A 15,545-nucleotide genomic window follows, 5' to 3' on the forward strand; every position below is an offset into this window, starting at 1 on the left:
GTCACAGAAGAGGTTGTTGTATTTCCTTAGCAATTCTACAGACACCCTTCCCACAATGAAAATCTCTGCCCAATTCAACTTGATTTCTTTAAAGCAATCACATGTGAGAAGGCTTAATCCTCCACCTGACACTATTATCACAGGGAGCTGAGTGGTCACTCCCCCGTCATGTAGGGTGTTATGTTTCCTTCCCTAAAGGGAGAACATCAGTAATCCTGTGACAATATCCACCACTTTCCCACAGCAATGGCAGGTATATCTGATCAGAACCTCATCTCAGGGTCAAATCTGACACCAGGGGCTAGATTCTCCGCTCCCCAATGCCGAAATCGGGAACCTCGCAAGGCAGCTGCGGGACTCAGTCCGGGTCCGCCACAGTCGGGGGAGGGCCGATTGGGGACAGTGGGGGGGGCTTCATTCGGGGCTGGGTCTATGTGGACAGGCGGTCCAGGGTGCGCGAGCGGCCAATGTGGGGCATTACTTTGCCGGTCCAGGTCCGTGGGCTGAATCCGCCATGGTGCGCATGCACGGCCTCTGACCCGAAAGTGTTGGGCGCCATATCAGCAGCCAGAACTGCAGGATCTACGACGGCTCCCTGCTAGGCCCCAGCAAAACAGGGAATCTGTGCCTTTTGATGCCGGTTTAATGGTGTAAAAGACCACAGTTTTCACGACGGCGTGAAGACTTAGTCCCAAAAACAGAGAATCCAGCCTCAGGATTGCAACAAATCAGTTTTTCAGAGTCACCTTTCAGGCATACTCTGGGGACCTGTCCACCAAAATTGGCCTAATTTTGCCTGTTTTACATCCATAAAATTGCGGCATCAGAGTTCGACTTCTCATCCTTTTATTCAAAAAATAATTATGGTTTCATCTGTGGCACTTTTTGTAGAACAGCAACGGTTTCGCAAAAATTATATTCAGTGATTTATCCCGGTTCTGACACAAAATGGATGATTTTGTTACCAAATGGATGATTTTTGCAAAAAGGATATGCATCATTCAAATAGTTGAAGATTATGCAATTTTCTAATCCATTCCTTCTTTTAATAAATGATCCACCTTGTTATAACATTCACGCTGCTATTTGAGCTGTTCAGTTGGTTTTACCAATGAAGAAAAGTACCATACCAAAATAAGCATTCAATCCAGCCCAGCCGTGTGTTATTAAGTTAGTCCCTGTGGTTCTAACATTGGCACCAATGAATATTAGTCATAGCCTCAAAAAGATGGTCCAAACAGACTAAATTAGATTCGTGACAGCGTAATAGAAAACAGAAGCGGAAGAAAGATAAAAACAAGGGATATTTCAGGCAAAGCACATAATCAAGCTGTGCCTATTATTCCTACCTGTTGTTTTTGAGCGAGCTGCAAAAACATTTTGGCGGGATAATAACTATTCATAAGCTGCAATTTCATTTGCAAGGCTAAAATAACGAAGTAAGGCCGGTGAAGAAACATTGACCTAAAATGATTTTAACAGCTATGTAATAAAATATTAAATGATCAAGAGGCTTAAAAGCTCATACTTAATATATGCAGGAAGCCTAAAAGCGTTGGTCAAATAGACTCACTTCTGTCTAAGTCTGTGGTACACATAGCAAGTATCTGAATTGGTGGTGTCATGCAAATTGCTTTATGTAATGGGTTCGCACCTGTAGACATACATGAATGTGATTTCCTTTCCTATTCGCTTGACTGAGCATTCAGCAGGTGTAAAAATGCAGAATCCTGTTTTTTAACCAGGTAAAAGGTGACCTGGCAGATGTCTTTTAAGTATTAGAAGGATTTGAAGGATTAGAAGGGGCAGCATGTTAGCACAGTGGTTAGCACTGTTGCTTCACAGAATCAGGGTCCCAGGGTTGATTTCCAGCTTGGGTCACTGTTTGTGCGGAGTCTGCAAGTTCTCCCCGTTCTCCCTGTGTATGCGTGGGTTTCCTCCTGGTACTCCGGTTTCCTCCCACAAGTCCCGAAAGACGTGCTGTTAGGCAATTTGGACATTCTCAATTCACCCTCAGTGTACCCGAACAGGCGCCGGAGTGCGGCGACTAGGGGTTTTTCAAAGTAACTTCATTGCAGTGTTAATGTAAGCCTACTTGTGACAATAAAGATTATTATTATGATCGTTTAGGTACCAGAGAAAATGCCCAGTAGGGAATTCAGGAGAATCCTCTTTACCCAAAGAGATATTCCTGAGGAATAGTTCAGGCGTAGAACATAGATAAGGCCATAAGACATAGGAGCAGAATTAGGCCATTCAATCATGGTTGATATGTTTTTCACCCCCATTCTCCTGCCTTCTCTCCATAACCCTTGATCCACTTATTAATCAAGAACCTATCTATCTCTGTATTAAAGATGCTTGATGATTTGGACTCCACCACCATCTGGCTCAAGAAATTCCTCCTCATTCCTTTTTTTTAAAGGATTGTCCCTTCAGCCTGAGGCTGTGCCCTCAGGTTCTAGTTTCTCCTACTCGTGGAAATATCCTCTCACTCTATCTAGGCCTCTCAGTATTCTGTAAGATGCATTGAAGAGGAAGCTAGATAAGCATGAGCGTCAAAATAATATAAAGATATAGATGGTAGAAGGAGACACATGTGACGCAATTCCAATATGGATCAGTTGGTCACAATTGCCTGTTTCCAGGCTGCATACTTAATGGACAGAATCTTATTGAAGATGAGCTTTCCCAAAGAATATTTGGAAAGTGAAAGGTGTTTACCACATTAAGGTGTTGGCGATTTGAACATTTTTCAAACTACGAAAGAAAAACTCATATAATAAAAGTAAAATACTGTGGATGCTGGAAATATGGAATCAGAACAGAAAATGCAAGAAAACCTCAGCAGGTCTGGCAGCAGCTGTGGAGAGAGAAGCAGAGATAATGTTTCAAGTCTGTATGACTCTTCAGAGCTCAAGAAAGGGAAAAATGGGAATGGATTTTATCCAGTTTAAAAGGGGGTAAATCAGGTGGAGCAATGTAGATGGTCAGTGGTAGGTAGGAGCTGGGAGATATTGCAACCAAGGTATGCAGGGCACAAGGCAGATGAAGTGTTTAATGTAGTGTTAAGGATTATGGAAGGTGCTGATAGTGGCTTTAAGGTAAGGTAGCAGAATATGTTAACGGGAGAACAAAGGTCAGTGATCAGTGAAATCAAAACTTAAGAAAAAGTGACAGATGGTCCAGTGGGAAAAGGGGGTGGTGTTGTGTTGGGACAAAACATTGTTTTGAATATAAAATTCCTGACTTGACACATCAACAACATTACGTATGTAAGGAGCCATGGGTCCAGTAATTTATGAGGCGGTTTCAAGGCTGACTGTTAGTGGTTAGGATAGCTGGTCACATGGAGAATACAGAGAGGAGGAAAAGGGGAAGAGTTTTTGCGTGGAGAGAGCTTGTTTCGGATAAGACTATAGTTGTGAGGGGGGCGGTAGAGAAGATCACGAAAGGTGATATTTGCATGAGGACTGGAATCATGAGTCGCTAATGGGCGGAGGAGGGAATGTAGATTAGATCACAGGGTGGGCAGCTGATTGATGGGAAGTAGACAGATCATGGCAGGTTAGCTTGGGGATGAGTGGGGCGAAAACTCCTCCTCCACCTGGTCCACAAGCCGTGCTGTAAAAACATTTACCTGTTGGATCCTATAGGTCTTGTCTCCATTCGGCTGTCTGGTTTCCTGGGTTGTTTTTGGAGCTTTGCTATGTTCAAATTAGTTGTTAACTTACCGACATTGCCCAGTGACTACACTTCAAAAATAATTCATTGGTTGTCAAATGCTATGGGATGTCCTAAGATTGTAAAGGCACACTATAAATGCAATGCGTTTCTTTTATCATTCCAACATAAATTCCAACATAATGGAAATGCTATTTTAACAGAAATATATATTTTGATTTGTGAATAAGTCCAAAGAAAGCACATTCTAAAATATTTGTATTGATTTGATAGCTTAGACTAAATAAAATAAATGATTTAAGAATTGTGCATCGTACTATATTTATGGAGTGTCAGTGTGTATTAGCTTGTTAGAGATTTACACAGGTTGGAACAGAGAGATTTATTTATATTTTCTCTCTTCATTCTCGACTGCCGGCATTTCTTGAGGCTTCTATGTGGCAAAAAAACAACAAAAAGCCATTGACATTTATCAAACAAAAACAGCCTCAAAGCACAGCAGCCAATAAGGCCTTGTTGTCATATTCAACAGTAAAAATGAAAAGAGCCACTGAAGTAACAGAAATTGTGTCACTGATTTTGGGTTCCTGGCAGATAGGTTCAGTCGGAAAGCCTCAGAGAGCTGGCCTTAATGGATGTGATGAGATCAGCTCTTCCCATCATAATAGAGTTCCAATACATGAGAAATAATCATCAAGAGGCTGTAGAGGGGTGGGATTGATGCAATGGGGGAGCAGTTTCCTGCTAGTTCGCAGCTCTTAAAGAGCCACTGGTCTGATTCCTTTTTATTGTGATGGAGAAGATTATTAAACCACTCTCAATGTTTGCAGTGCAAAAATTTGCACTACGAATTGAGTACAATATGCTATCAGAGAAAGATAGGTGAATATGTTCTGGTCGATGTCAGAAGGGAGGATGTTTTAAATTGACATGAGGAGGGGGTAGGTTTTTGGTACAGGTTAAAACAGTTGAAACTGCCAGTGTGTTGGAAAGTTAATGGGATCCTGTTGACTTTTATTTTTAACTTGAGCGCAATCTGCAGAGGCAGAGAGCACCCTGCTGCCCTTCGCTGAGGTGCTGAATGGTGAGATTTTCCTCAGTCCTCAACAAGGTGACTGTCTGAGTGTGTAGGCCATTGATGAGGGTCAGCTGGTACTTGGTCGACTGCCCTATCCGGTGGCCCATACAGCTGGCCACTCTTTCTATGGACGTAACCATCAGCTCAAAGGCCTGGGACATCATGGCGGTCATGCTGGGGACTGACTCCTCCAATCTCTCTCAAATAGTTTGAGCTGATTCTAGAAAGACTGACAGAACCTCAAGTGTTTTCTGCTGCTGCTCCACAGTTGCCCTCTTCGCTAATTGAGAAACCTGGGAAGTCAGATAATGCAGTGGTTGGATTTAAAAAATGACTGCCAATACTCACTGCTGAAAGTTTTGTGTTCCCACTGCTGGACTCCCTACCACATCCTTCTATTCCCATTCCACTGCCAGCGGGGCACCCATCAATGATGGATTTGCAGCCGGTTCCCGGCTCTATGAGGCCCGTCCTATCATTGTGATGGCATATACCACACCCGCTCATTTTGTTTTGGCAAAGAGGCTCAAGATTCCGTGAGAAAACTTGTCTGTACAACTGGAGATTTGCACACCAGTTTCCTGTCTGAGCCTGACATTTTGCCAAATTCTGGTAAGATTCTGTCCAGTTTGTCCAAATGTGCCTGTGCTCAGACTGGGACTACTCAGACTGGATGTTAACTGTGATTTAGTTAGCATGGCAATTACCACCTGCCAGGTCATAATGAAGTATAGAGACAACGGGTGGGATTCTCTCACCCTGAGGCCGGGTGGGAGAATCGCCACGACCGGCGCGAATCGTGCCACGCTGCGCCGACGGCGGGACGCGATTCTCCGGGGAGCGGAGAATCGATGCCGTTGGCGCCGGCACGGTCGGCGCAGTGCCGGTCGGGGGCCTCTCTACGGGGTGTCCCCGCCCCCCCCCCCCCGCCGATTCTCCGCCCAGGATGGGCCGAGCGGCCGTACAAAAAATCCCGAATCCCGCCGGTGCCGTTCTAACCTGGTCTTACCCGGCGGGGCCTCAGCGTTGAAGGATCCGGGGGCAACATGTGGGGGGAGAGGGGGTGTCCGACCCCGGGGGGGGGGTCCTCCGCCGTGGCCTGGCCCGCGATCGGGGCCCACCGATCAGCGGGCCGGCCTCTCGGGCTGGGGGCCTCCTTTGTTCCGCACCGGTCCCTCCATGTTGCGTCGGGGCGGGCGCGGAGAAGGGAGACACCGCACATGAGCGGCAATCGCGCCTGTCTCACTGCGCATGCGCAGACCCGCTGCGCCCATCTGATGCCGGGATCGTGATCGTGATCGTGAGTTGCTCCAGTGCCGCGCTGGCTCCCTGTAGGGGTCTGAATTGCTGATCCTAAGGCCATGTTGACGCCGTCGGGAAAGGCGACGGCGTTTACGAGGGCGTCAACACTTAGTTTGGCAAGTATCTTGTCAAACACAAATCTTGTAATACTTGGCTTCATCCCATGCAGCTACTAAAAACAACATGAATTCTATATATGAATAAACATACACAACTGAGGTGTGGTGAAGTTGCGGGTGATGCTGTGGGTCTGGAGTCACATGTAGGCCAGACCAGGAAAGGATGGCAGATTTCTTTCCCGAAAGGACCAGATGGCTTTTAACAAATGGTTTCATGGTCATCATTAGGCTATTAATTCCATATTTATATTGAGCTCAAATTTAACCATCTGCCATGGTGGGATTCGAATCCGGGTCCCCAGAACATTACTCTGGGTCTCTGAATTACTGGCCCAGCCAGGGCGGAGAATTCAGTGCTCAATCAAATCTCCCGTTCACTTATGCAGGACTGGAGACTCCCGCTGCCGTGAATTGATGGGAACTCCTGCCCTATGTTTCTAAATTATTTGAAGAAGTAGAGGCAATTTGGCCCAGGCAACAGTTACTGAAATAAACTTTGTGCCATTTATTGGGTGGGCCAGAAAATCAGCTCTTTTTCAATGACAAACAGCAACCTTTTCAGAGTTGCTGGACCTCCCTCCCCACTGCCCATCAATCACACGTATCCTTGGTCCATTGCTTTTCCAGGAGGATCTCATTATGGTAGGCAGGGGGCATGGCTTCATCAGCAATAGTCGCAGAACTCACACTGGTCTCTAAGCAACCATCGATCAAGGTTTTTAAACCATTTGTGCGGATTATTGGAGAAGAAAAACATCTTGATAGCTTCCCAGTTACAATGAATTGACTGACATATTGGGCGCGATTCAGCAGCCTCATTGCGCCTGACTTGGAGTTGGGACAAGGCCGTTGAATCTTGTGAGAGGCCTTCATTGGGAATCGCGACGCTCGAAACATCTCGTGAGATTCTACGGAATTTCGCAGTGGGTCACAATCTGGGCTTCAGTCTCGCTGGAAAATGTCCAGGCATGCATATTTAGGCTCATTTTAATATGCGCTCGCCCAATTCACCCAGGGTCCGGGATTCATCAGCTTCACCAGCAAGGCATCAACTTGGCATCGTTTGGTACTCTTGACAAGGTTATGGGGGTTGCGCTGGGGAGCTGAGGTCCCCAGGTGGTTGGGCACTGGGCATGGTGATAAGCTGGCACTCCCCATGGCACCTGGGCACATTGGCACTACCAGCCTGGCACTTTGGCACTGCCACCTGGGCACTGGCACTTCCAGGGTTTTCAGGTGGCATTGTCAGGATAGCAGGGCACTGCCAGGCTGCCAGGCTTGCAGTGCCAAGGTGCCCAGGTGCCAGGTTACCTCTGCTTTTCCCATAAGAGGTGGGATGAGGGAGTACTCAAGTTCCCAGAAGAGGAAAGTGAGGTGAAAGGGGGGTGGGGACCTTGAAGCCACAGTGCGGGGTCAAAAGGCCGGGTTACCTTTAAAAAATCGTCCCGATCCGTGAATAGTCTTCCTGCATTGGTGAGCTGAGCTCATCAGTGCAAGAAATGACTGAAAGAGTGACCTTGATGGGGTGTTCCTTGCCAATACCCCCAAAAATGGAAAAATGGAGTTGAATAGCAGGGAATTAGTGCCAAGAAACACTCCTCTAAAAGTGCTGTCCAGCAGACTTTATCTTTTATCCACTGACTTGTGCCCATTGATGTTGCTTCATCTAACGCCAGCTCAATGTTTACAGAATCACAGAATCCCTACAGAGCAGACAGAGGCCATTCAGCCCATCGGGCCACGACTGACTCTCCAAAAGAGCACTCTACCTAAACCCACTACCCCACCCCATCCCCACAATCCCATGCATTGATCATGGCCAATCCACCCAACCTACATACATTTGGAGAGTAAGGGGCAATTTAGCACGGCCAATCCAACTAACCTGCACATCCTTGAACTGTGGGAGGAAACCGGACTCAGAGGGAATGTGCAAGTTCCACATGGACTGTCACCCAAAGTCGGAATCAAACCCGGGTCCCTGTGAGACAGCAGTGCTAACCACTGTGCCACCCATTCATGGAACGAAAGCCCTTTCTATTCATGTTAACTTTGAGTTTGATGTGAGGAGGCTGCATGATCTGACAAGTGGCACATTTCCCTCCCTGAGCTTTTACTAATCCGACGACTCTTGTAAAATGTCTATGATGCCTCCTTTCCACTGGTGTTATGTATCTGGGAATACATTCTTGCTGGTTCTGCGTCACATGATGTGTAATGATGTCTTTGAGCAGATCACCATCTTGATTGTATGAGCAACATCTTTAATAAACCTCTCATCGTGTTTCAAAAGAATCCAGAGTGTGGGTACCTCCATACCTTTTCTCTGTGCAGCAACCAAAAAATATAACAACTGATAATGATGGTATCTATTAACTGCATGAGATGTAACTACAGAGAATTAGCACTGTGCCATTTAGCTCTACTTCCCAGCAATCCATTGAAACTTCTCATCGCTTGGTTTGAGCAACTGGGTGAAGTGGAGCAATTGGGAAAGGGGGCGAGGGAACGGTTACCATTAAGAGCCAAGAAAAAGTAACAAAATACCGGGCCGGGTTTTCCAGCCATTCCCGCTGGCGGGATCTTTGGGTCCCAACGACGGTGACCCCCTGTCATGTGTTCCCCAGCGGCGGAAGGTGGGAACAATGGGAAACCTTGTTTACAGCGGTGGCCCGCCTCTGCCACCGCATAAACCACATCTCGAGGGATTGCAGAAAATCCCCCCCATCATGTTTCCATGTCTAGTTTCATATAATGAGATGATAGTCCTGATCAGGAGCCAGCCCAGTGAATTGTAAAGGTGAAATTTGGAAAACTCACAGCTGTACATTCTGACAAATACTCATGGTTTCAGGTCTTGCTGCATAGATGGCAGCTAGACAGATTTTCGCAGGATCACAGAACCTTTACAGTGCAGAAGGAGGACATTTGGCCCATTGAGTCTGCTCTGGCTCTCTGAAAGAGCATTCGACCCAGCCCCGCTCGCTTGCCTTATCCCCGTAACGTTGCACATTCTCTCTTTTCAGATAATAATCCAATTCCCTTTTGAATTCTTCGATTGAATCAGCCTCCACCAACGAGCTTACAGGAAGTTTGTTCCAGACTCCAATGATCCGCTGGATGCAAAACTCTTTCTTCACATCCCTTCTAATCTTTTTGCGCATCATTTTGAAGCTGTGCCCTCAAGTTCTTGATGCTCTCTTGGGTGGGAACAGTTGCTCACTATTGACCCTATCACCCCTCAATATCTTGAATACCTCGATCAAGTCTCCTCTCAGTCTTCTTTTCTCCAAGGAAAACAGACTTCTCCAATCTATCCACATAGTTGAAGTTGTTTATCCACAGAATCATTCTTATGAATCTCCTTTGTACTCTCTCCAAAGCCTTCACATCCTTCCTCAAGGATGATGTGGAGATGCCGGCGTTGGACTGGGGTGGGCACAGTAAGAAGTCTTACAACACCAGGTTAACGTCCAACAGGTTTGTTTCGAATCAGTAGCTTTTGAAGCGCAGCTCTTTCTTCAGGTGAATCATATTCATCTCAGGAAGGAGCTGCTGAGTCCAACAAACCTGTTGGACTTTAACCTGGTGTTGTAAGACTTCTTACAGGACTTCCTCAAATATGGTGGCCAGAACTGGAAACAGTTTCCTTTGATAACTTTTGATCATCTATTTAATGCATTTCATATCTATAACATGGACTGGAATCCTGAGAAGGCTTAAACTCAAAAGTTTATTCAATAAAGAAAAGCAAGGCCGCAACCATGGCAGGCCGTGCACCCAGTCCCAACCGGGACCATCTGAAGATTTTGGTTCCAATCCTGGCCGGTTTTTATCTGTTTGATTCAATGGGCCCCGCTGTTGGCCTCCGCCCCTCAGCGGTGGAACCCGTGTTCCACGAGCCGCAGGGGGAGATCAATCAGGCCAACCCCGTGGATTTTGTGTCCGTTATTGCAATATTAGTACGGATACCCTTCAACATCAGGGGGTGGAGTTTCTACCTTAAGTGCCATCGGTGATTTTGGTGTAAATTGCGCCCAAAATTGTGCCTGTTTTTAAAAAAAAAATTCCCACTCAGTTTCTGTTCAAACGTTTTTGCATATCACCAAATGCAAAATCTGACATGAGCCCGAGCATTACAGTTTAAAAAAAAACTTCTTTGTACATTTAAGATTGTCAAATTGGTGAAGTTTAATGAAAACAGCTGCAAATGGGTTTGTCACAAAAGATAAACATTTTAAATCCCAGTGCCAATCCAGCATCGCTGAGTGAAACTATTTAAAATGAATGAAAGTGGCTTTTAAAATAGACAACATTTTTTCTCATTACATTGGGGCACAATTTCTGAGTGCATTCAGACTAAAATTGCATTCAGAATCAGAGAATCCCTACTGTGCAGAAGGAGGCTATTTAGCCCACCATCAACCCTTCGAGAGAGCACCCTACCTAGGCCCGCTCCACCTCCCTATCCCTGTAACCCCACCAAAGACTTTGGACACTAAGGGGAAATTTAGCGTGGCCAGTCCACCTAATCTGCACATCTTTGGACTGTGGGTGGAAACCGGAGCACCTGGAAGAAACCCACTCAGACACAGGGAGAACGTGCAAACTCCGCCCAGTCACCCAAGGCAGGAATCAAACCCGGTGCCCCTGGTGCAGTGACGCAGCAGTGTTAACTGCTGCGCAGCCCAAAACATTTGAAAGCTTTTAAAATGTATCTTTTATCCATTGAGGCCACAAATGAGCATGATCTGCGAAACCTTCAATGATGACTACTTCATTCTGAAGGCATGGCCAGACATGTAGGTGTGGCCTGCTTTCTGTGCAGTCTTTTTAAAACTAGCACCAAAAAATGTGGAAAGTCACAATGCCCTGGTCGCAACGTACAATTCAAATGCCGCCATATCTTGCAATGGTTATGTTGAGTTCAGCTGAATTGTGACAAAACAACACAATTGAGCAGAAACTCCAAGCTGAGATGTGGCGCTGACATAAATCTCAGTAGGAAGGATCCGTAGAGGTTAATTAGTGAAATGAAAGTACCCAGTATACCCGGGAAAGGAATTCTCCATGGGTCCAGTGCGCCAGATGGTTGGGAAACAAACAGAGAAGTCACCAAGTATGGTGACCTTCAAGAACTTCAGCAATAACTTCAAACCAATTAACAACTGTTGAAGAAAAATATAAGATAACAACAAAACTGTCAACAGCAAGAATTGCTGATCTGCAGGCTGTCTGAAGGGATAGAAATATCACATGTTCGACAAAGTTTAGAGGACTTGAGATCTGTGAATCCTGCTGAAAACTAAACACCAAAATCAGCAAACTGGCAGAAGCTAGAATCCCTTGAAATTAAATGTTATCCTTTGATCCTGTGATTGAGGTGGGAAAATCTTCTGTTAACTGAAGAAAATCAACGCATCGTAAAACTAAAAGAGTTTGTACTTAGCAGGCAAAACTTAGCAATGTATACAATGTACCAGCCAGCCTTCAGAGCAGTTTGGGGAATAACACCAAGAGGAAGATCACAGTGAGGAAAGGACTTGCAAGCTTTTTTATTCATTCATGGGATGATGGAATCGCAGCCTACGCCAACAATTAACGCCGTCCCTAATTGCCCTTGAAAATGTGGAGGTGGGCTGCCTTCTTCAACCTCTACAATCCATGTGGTGTAAGTGAACTCACAGTGCTGTTAGGGAGGGAACTCCAGGATTTTGACCAAACAACAGTGAAGGAACGGTGATATATTTCCAAATCAGGATGGATTTTGGCTTGGAGGGCAACATGCAGGTGGTGATGTTCCCAGGTATCTGCTGTACTTGTCCTTCTAGATGGTGGTGGTCATGGGTGTCATGTGAGAGTACCTTTAAGAAATGGGTGTTTAAGAAAGGTACCTTTAAGAAATGTTTGGCTGCTCATGTTACTGCAGTGATGTCAGAGTGTGGGTGGAGCTGAGCTCTGGTTCTACTTTTTAGTTTCACTTTGAGAAAAGCTTGAGTATGTCTGTCTTTTGGTTTCGTTTTTCAGTGTGTTGCAGCTGAAGTCAGACAAAGCAGCTGTACTGTTGATCGCTGCCATGAAGGACTACTTCTTAATTATTTGGTGAATTCAGAATTATAAATGTTTTCAGTATTGAATGGAAACCCTGATGTGCTTCTGTTTAGAGGTTTGTTAAGTCTTTTGGGTGTAAAAGGACAGCATACAGATTACTTAGTGTTGTATTCTTTGGGGGTTATCTTTGAATTAATGGTTGCTAAGTTATTCACTGTTTGTTTTAAAAAGGTTAACTTGAGTTCATAGAATAAACATTGTTTTGTTTTAAAAAATACTGGTCCATTTCTGCTGTACCATACCTGTAGAGTGGGCCGCGTGCTCCCCATACCACAATCTATTAAAAGTTGTGGGTCAGGTGACCTCCATGATACACTTTGGGGGTTCTCTAAACCCTGGCCCATAACAATGGGTTAGGAAGATACGGTCCAAGGAGCCTTCGTGATTTCCGGTATCTATGTGTCTTGAACTGCCTCCCTACGTATTTCAAAGCACTTTGAAACCAATCAAGCAGAGTTACTGTCGCAATATAGGAAACCTGGTAGATAATGTGCACATAACAAACTTACACAAATAGAAACATGTCAATTACCAGATATTCTATTATTATGATGTTGATTGAAAGATAAATATTGGCAGGGAAACAGGAAATAACTTCCCTGCTTGTCTTTAAAATAATGTCAAGGGATTCTTTATCTCCACCTGAGAGGGCAGGTGCAGCCTGAGTTTAAAGTATTTTCACAAAGTGGGCACCTTCGACAGTACAGCGGTCCCTCAGTATTGCACTGGATGGCCAGTCTTTATGTTTGCTCTCAGATTCCAGGGCAAGAATTGAACCCACAACTTTAAGGCCTCAGAGGTACAAGTAACGGCTGGTGGTACAATTGGACTGGGTTGGGTCAGATTTGCAAGAAAATGGGTGCGATGAGTTTGAATTTAGTGGTCAATCTCCCACATTGTAAAAGAGAAGGGTGCATGTTCAATGCCATATATTCTGGGTGATATGGAACCACCCCTGGCAGACACCTAAAAGGAGCATTAGGCCCCTGGATAATGTCAATAATGAGACAAGCCCTTATTTCAGCAACCAAACCGGAGATTGGTTGGCATGGGGTCTGCAGTATTCAGGATTACCTGATCTGAAAGTCACCATAGTCCCAGAGGACCATAGGCTGCTCTCCCCTTTGAGAGAGGGAACTGATTGGTGGTGATTCAACCTGAGGGTCACCATACTTCAGGGGAGAGAGAAGGTTTGGAAAGTAAACTCAGCCAGGACGGGAATTAAACCCAAGTTGTTGGTGACACTCCACATCATGTCCATCCAACTGAGCTAACTTGGTCCACCTGCAGCCTAACTAACAATCCTTAAAGGGTCTGATGGAGATCACCAGTAAAAAGGTACTTCTGAAAAAATAATCTTTGCCTTAATGTAGAGCCATTTTGAGCAGGAGTGCTCATCGTAGTTTCCCAATTAAAAATGCCAGCCATTGCTCAACACTGCTTCCCTATTGGGCCCTATCTTGCTCACTCCCCATGACTAGCAAGCTACCTTTCAGGCTGAGTGGAACTTGCTGGTATTGAATTTAGTGTGCTCCTGGCCGCACTTTGTGCAGTACACGGATCACATCCCAATTCGAATTCGATTGCATTTTTAGGGCTGCAAAGGTGATGGCAAATGACCGTTAACTGATGTGGAACAGGTATTGTATCACTGTATGACAAGCCCAATCTAGGTCTCGATGGAGTGATGAGACTAACCACAGTATAGAGAATGTAAAATATACTGCTGGCATCTTAGAAGCCCAGAAATGTAAGCAAAGTACAAATAACTTCCGAACAAAAGAGCATTATCTAATCTCAATTGCAGCGTGATTCATTGATTTTCTTTGCGGCGTTTTATGAAGGAGACAGTTCCCTCTCCCCAAAATGGCAGGCAGTGACTAGTGGGGTACCACAGGGATAAGTGCTAGGACCCCAGTTATTCACAATATATATTAATGATTTAGATGAAGAAACTAAATGTAACATCTCCAAATTTGCAGATGACACAAAGTTGAGTGGGAGGGTGAGCTGCGAGGAGGATGCACAGTTGCTTCAGTGAGACTTGGACAAGTTGAGGGAATGGGCAAATGCATGGCAGATGCAGTATAGTGCGGATAAATGTGAGGTTATTCACTTTGGTAGCAAAAACAGGAAGGCAGATTATTATCTGAATGGCTATAAATTGAGAGATTGAAATATGCAACGAGACATGGCGTTTTTGTACATCAGTTGCTGAAAGTAAGCATGCAGGTGCAGCAGGCAGTAAAGAAGACAAATGGTATGCTGGCCTTCAGAGCAAGAGGATTCGAGTACAGGAGCAGGGATATCTTGCTTCAATTATACAGGGTCTTGATAAGGCCATACCTGGAATATTGTGCACAGTGTTTACCAGACTGATTCCTGGGTTGGCGGGATTCATGTATGAGGAGACATTGAGTCGGTCAGGATTATATTCACTGGAGTTTAGAAGAATGATGGGGATCTCATAGCAACCTATAAAATTCTAACAGGGCTAGACAGGGTAGGTGCAGGGAGGATGTTCCTGATGGCAGGGGAGTCCAGAACCTGAGGTCACAGTCTAAGTAAATGGGGTAAATAATTTACATAGATACATAGAAGATAGGAGCAGGAGGAGGCCTTTTGGCCCTTCGAGCCTGCTCCGCCCCATTCATCACGATCATGGCTGATCATCCAACTTGATAGCCTAATCCTGCTTTCTCCCCATAACCTTTGAACCCAATCTCCCCAAGTGCTATATCCAGCCGCCTCCTGAATATATTCAAAGTTTTAGCATCAACTACTTCCTGTGGTAATGAATTCCAGCGGCTCACCACTCATTGTATGAAGAAATGTCTCGTTATCTCTGTCCGAAATGGTTTACCCTGTATCCTCAGACTGTGACCCCTGGTTCTGGACACACCCATCATTGGTAACATCTTCCCTGCATCTACCAGAATTTTATAAGTCTCTATGAGATCCCCCCCTCATTCCTCTCAACTCCAGTGAGAACAATCCCAACCTAGTCAATCTCTCCTCATAGGACAGTCCCGCCATCTCTGGAATCGGTCTGGTAAACCTTCGCTGCACTCCTTCGAGAGCAAGAACATCTTTCCTCAGAGAAGGAGACCAAACCGGCACACAATACTCCAAGTGTGGCCTCACCAAGGCCCTGTACAATCGCAGCAACTCATCCCTGTTTCTATACTAGAAACCTCTTGCAATGAAGGCCAACATACCATTAGCCTTCTTTACCGCCTGCTGCACCTGCA

This window comes from Scyliorhinus torazame, chromosome 19 (genome assembly GCF_047496885.1).
Source record: "Scyliorhinus torazame isolate Kashiwa2021f chromosome 19, sScyTor2.1, whole genome shotgun sequence".
Classification (NCBI taxonomy): Eukaryota; Metazoa; Chordata; class Chondrichthyes; order Carcharhiniformes; family Scyliorhinidae; genus Scyliorhinus; species Scyliorhinus torazame.